The sequence below is a fragment of the Xenopus laevis genome, chromosome 5L, assembly GCF_017654675.1.
Source record: "Xenopus laevis strain J_2021 chromosome 5L, Xenopus_laevis_v10.1, whole genome shotgun sequence".
Taxonomy (NCBI): domain Eukaryota; kingdom Metazoa; phylum Chordata; class Amphibia; order Anura; family Pipidae; genus Xenopus; species Xenopus laevis.
In genome coordinates this window covers 3,777,320-3,783,319 of record NC_054379.1, presented here as the reverse complement: position 1 = coordinate 3,783,319, position 6,000 = coordinate 3,777,320, and positions in this window count along the sequence as shown.

Genomic DNA, 6,000 nt, shown 5'->3' with positions numbered 1-6,000 from the left:
AGTCTGCTTATAGAATTCTATCACATACACCCACTGGAGAGAGATGATATGATGTGCAATGGAACAATACCAGAAGGTGTTCAACAGAAAATGATTCCTTCTACTGGCTTGGGTCATTTGTCTTTATATAATACAGGACAGAGCAAGTGAAGGGTGGGAAGAAAGACAGATTAGACGATACTTGAGAGTAAGTGAATGGGCTGCATCACTGAATAGTGTTCTTGATACATTGTTTTTACCTTTGAGTGCCAGTTAAATTTCCACAAAGGTGCACCAAGACAATTTTTTTACATCTCGTGCTCATTTATTTTACTTGCATTCCTGGGGGCAACTATTAGTTTACACAGTAAACCATATACTGATTATTTTCAAGACCAAGTAAGCTTACTATAGGTGTCTGAATTAGTAGCTAACGCTTCTTCTATAACAAGATGCATGACTTTAAAGGAGAAACAAACCCATTATTAAAAAAAACCTCTACCCCCACCCCACATAGACCCCCCTACCTCCTGCCCCCTCAGCCTAAAAAGTATATATGGGGTAGGGTAAGGTTTTTTAATAAGGGGTCTGTTTCTCCTTTAAGGCTTTAAGTTGGAGATAGTTTCTCCGCTTGTGTATGGGTACAACCTGGTGTGGCATTAACCTAACTTCTTCTTAGAAGGCCTACTTTGGTGTTGCTGATCTGTATGTTGTCCACTGGCATTTAGGAATAACCCTAGCACACCAGTACCAAATATATAACAAATTATAGAGATTTTGGCCCCTTCAGTACAAAAGCAGAGCAGAAGTAAACATTTTCATATTGTTCTTAGGTCACGTGCTACAAAGGGAGGACCAATTATCAACTACGGATGCACCAAATCCACTATTCTGGATTCGGCCGAATTCTTAGTGAAAGATTTGGCCAAATACCGAACCGAATCCGACTCCTAATTTGCATGTGCAAATTTCCCTCCCCATCCCTAATTTGCATATGCAGTGTAAACATTTTTTACTTCCTTGTTTTGTGATAAAAAGTAACACAATTTCCCTCCCCACCCCTAATTTGCATATGCAAATTAGGGGCGGGAAATTGTGTGACTTTTTGTACCATATTTGCATATGCACATTAGGATTCAGATTCGGTTCGGCCAGGCTGAAGGATTCGGCGGAATCCGAATCCTGCTGAAAAAGCCCGAATCCAGAACCTAATACTGGATTCGGTGCATCCCTATTATCAACATTTTCATTTTAGTGGTTTGAGAGGTTTTTGAAACCACAAATAAACTAATTTTCTTTGAAACCACCAATGCCATGTCATTTATTAAATAATCTGAATATAAAAAGCATGAATTAAAAAAATGCTGAGTCAATAACACAAAGTAGAACATTTTATATTTAAAATGTTGATGGTTAAAATGGTTAAAAATTGATTGTTGAAGGACATTTATGTGATCTTAATGTATTATTTGAGTTTTTTTCTGTATGTTTTTTCTATGCTACATTTAGTTGGTTCCAACCTGTTCTCCTTCTTCTTGGTGGCACCTTCCTTGCTCCTCTCTGTGCTGCTCTCCTCCCAAGGGGGTTCCTGCTCTCTCTCCCCACTACTAACATCCTCCTGCCCCTCTTGCACTTCCTCCTGCACTTCCTCCTGAGCAGTGGGCACTTCCTGCTGTGACTCCCCACGCTGAAATAGCTCCTGTTCCACCGAATTTTATCAAATGGAAAAAAATTAAAAATCAAACGTTTATTATGATAAACATTTGAAACATTGTAATAAAAGTCGTACATGAAAAAAAAACTCAAATACTATTTGCATTGCACAATGTATTTTTCACAATGTATTTTTCACATTGTATTTTTCATTTTAGAATGTGCTGCTCTGCCCTATATATATAAATGCTAATTTGTGCAGAAGTTGTTTAAATATAATTGAGAAAAAATCCTAGTTATAGGCAGCATGTCATTTTTCTTTAACCTAAAAAAGCTTTACAGATAACTGATACGAACAAGTAACTAGCATCTATTAACTTGAACTCGCTCTGCTTTGTGAAGCACCCACCATATCTGCTGGTTGGAACAACACCTTCTCCCAACCTTACCCTGACTTGCACTTAGCCTTACATCATAGAGTGTAACCTCTGAACAGGTACAGCCACCACATTCTCCTTCTTCTCACTGAAAGCTGGAGGAGACATGGTGGGTAGTACACAGATTAGTTGGAAAGTAAAGAGAATCTGCTCCCAGAATCCATAACTTTAACATGGAACTGTAGTGATACCTAGTGCTAAAGTCATCTCGCTTGGCGTGAAATTCAGATATTTAAAAGTGTCTTGTCCATTTTTTCATTGCCTAACATAGGTCAATTCTGATATAGTCTCCTGGGTGAGCTCTTGTCTAATTTACTGTCCTTGACCCTTGCCTGTCCTTGGCCATTGCTCTATTGCTGCCTGAACCGACCATTGCCTGTTTACTATTTACTCTTTCAGATCCTGATTCTGAACTAACTGGTTATTGACCCCGGGCTGATTCCTCTACATTTTGCTTTACCCTGTTACTCCTTTCACCCGTTCTGCTTCCCTTGCCTGCCCAGAACTCTCACCTTGGTTTTCTCACTTTAAGTCATGGCGGCATCTGAACCTTGACATCTGTTCTGGGTTTTGGGATAGCGAATGTGACAGGAAAAAGTGAAAGAGGGGTTTGAAGACTCTTCCAACATAAGGGATGGGGAAATAGTCCCTGCAGGTCACAGATAGACTATTATGGTTTCCTCCTCTAGTATGTCTGGGTGATAGAAATAAATATAAATGTATTTTTGACAGTTCAGATAGAGTTCCTGCACTCGGGTCCAACTAAATGAGCGTATTTTTAAGAAGGAGGTATGTTTTCACTTTAAAACCTCTAAATTTACATAATTATTATAACTAAAATAAAGAGGATTTTAGAAACCCAAGATGTTCTTTGAAGGACACATTTTTCAAGGGATACTTAAAGAACACCTCAGAGGCTTCTAGATGCTTGTTATTCCATCTTAAAAGATCAGCACAACAAAAAAATGTACTAAAGCTGTTTAGGAATGGAATTAAATGATGTTTTCCAGTCCTGTAAACAAGAAATATGATAAAGTAGGAATAGAAAATAAGAGTATTAAAACACTTGGCTTCGTTTCCAAAACTGAATAATTTGAAAACACTGCATGTATGTATGTATCTGCAAATATAATGAGCTTGACTTTCATAGAGAAATAAAGAACCACATCTGCCAATCTAAATGCAAATGCCATTGAAGGCCTTTATTTTCAGTACAGCACACCATAATCATACTCGACATGCTTAACAAGTTGATTGGAACTGCATTTAAAGTTTTATTTTTTAATTTACTTCTGAACTATCATTTTCATGATGAAAAGATGAAATGTCAATGATCTAAGATTAATGTACATTTTTCTAGAGCATCTCGTATTTGCTTGGTACAATTTATTTCATATGAACATTATGCTGTGGAATAGGAAAACATTTTATATGATAAAAACTAAGAACTAAACTAATATTTGGGGAAAAAAGGTCAAAATCATAAAAACACTTAGGGGCACATTTACAAAGCTCGAGTGAAGGATTCGAATTAAAAAAACTTCGAAGTGTTTTTTTGGCTACTTCGACCATCGAATGGGCTACTTCGACCTTCGACTTCGACTTCGAATCGAACGATTCGAACTAAAAATCGTTCGACTATTCGACCATTCGATAATCGAAGTACTGTCTCTTTAAGAAAAACTTCGACCCCCTAGTTCGGCAGCTAAAAGCTACCGAACTCAATGTTAGCCTATGGGGAAGGTCCACATAGGCTTGCCTGCGTTTTTTTGATCGAAGGATATTCCTTCGATCGTTGAATTAAAATCCTTCGAATCGTTCGATTCGAAGGATTTAATCGTTCGATCGAACGAATAATCCTTCGATCGTTCGATCGCAGGATTTGCGCTAAATCGTTTGACTTCGATATTCGAAGTCGAACGATTTTAGTTCCTGGTCGAATATCGAGGGTTAATTAACCCTCGATATTCGACCCTTAGTAAATCTGCCCATATATATTGTGAAGAGCTATATTTTTTATTAGATAAGGTGAACAATGGCCAATGGGCAATCAGATTGACCTTCAGGATAAACAACCATTTATCTCAAGTGCTAATGGCAAAAGTATATATGGGAATTATTGCCACATATAAAGCCAACTAGCATGGATAAAAATAATTGGGTGCTGTATTGTGGCTCTGTGTCATGGTCCGCACCCTAAATCCAGAACCAATGCTAAGCACCCTGTTCACGGCTCTTGCTTCTGCCTAAAACAGCCCCCTTTCACCTCAGGAGGAGCCCTCGGCTAATTGGATGTCGCCAGGTCTTAATAAGAGAGGTGCCAAGCTAAGGGTTCTGGACGAGCAAAGGGGCACGGCGGTAAAGAAAAGTCTTTTGGGCAGAAGGTCTCAGTACAAGGAGTAGACAGAAGGTGTAGTCAAATCAGGCCGGGTCGGGGCAGGCAGAGTACAAGCGGAGTCAGACAGGCATGAGTCAATACTTTCGATTTTCGCGCCATTGCACAGTGGCGTTATGACTGAATGTGCCTATAAATACAGAAGGTATTAGCTCCCTTAGTTTACCAGCGCAAAGAAGAGGAGCGGTGTGGCGGGTGTCCCCCGCCGCACCACTAGACCAGCAGGTTGGTAAGTTGTTACACTCTGTATAATTTTGGAAAAGTCTCCCAGCAATGATTGGGTTTGAACTCCTATCTATCAAAGACTGAGGGGCAGATTCACTAACTTCGAGTGAAGGATTCGAATGAAAAAAATTCGAATTTCAAAGTATTTTTTGGGTACTTCGACCATCGAATTGGTTAAATTCGTTCGAATTCGAACGAAATCGAACGATTCGAAGTAAAAATCGTTCGACTATTCGACCATTCGATAGTCGAAGTACTTTCCCTTTAAAAAAAACTTTGACCCCCTACTTCGGCAGATAAAACCTACCGAAGTCAATGTTAGCCTATGGGGAAGGTCCCCATAGGCTTGCTAAACTTTTTTTGATCGAAGGATATTCCTTCGATCGTTTGATTAAAATCCTTCGAACGAAAAATCCTCCGATCGTTCGATCGAACGTTTAGCGCTAAATCCTTCGACTTCGATATTCGAAGTCGAAGGATTTAAATTCGAGGGTCGAATTTCGAAGTATTTTTAACTTCGAAATTCGACCCTTAGTGAATCTGCCCCTGAGTGTTAGAGTTTTTTATACCTCTAATGAACTCAAATTAACTCGAGTGATTTCTTATTTAAGAAAAAACTTGGGAAAAAAACAGATTCTGCGAGTTCTAGTCCCGAAACTTAAAAACTCAAATTGATCGAGTTTTTGGGGAAAAAAAAACCCATAATATCAAACTATTTTCAGGGTCGGGGTATAATAAATCTTGGAAATTAGAGGTTTTCTTTACCCCTCCAAAAAACTTTAGTTTTTTTTTTTAACTGATAATGTGTTTTGACCAAAAAATACAACTCGGAAATTAAAATTTTTGTGGAAAACACAACTCGATCCTTAATAAATCTGCCCCTAGTCCAACTAGGGGAGGCGCATTTACCAACATTCAGTTAAATTCATATTTATCCAAGGCAAAATTTTTTATTGAGCAGCCAATAAGCCCATCTTTCACTTGGAAAACAGATTTTTACATAGGAGGAGTCTTCACAGAATATGAAAATAAATGTATATCAATGGATTTTAGCACATTTTCAAAACATAGGTAGTGATGGGCCAATAAATTCATCAGATAAGATTTCACAGTGAATCTCTGCAAGCGAATTAATTCACCAAACTTCAGCAATGATTCTGCAGCGGCAAAAAAAAAAATGGTGCGTGTCAAAATAGTCACCCGTATAAAAATTGTCGATCTCGTCAAAATTGACACGCATTAAATTTTTCATCCGTTTTGCAAATTTTGCTGTAAATTCCCAAATGTTTCGGCACAGATTTGTCAATCACT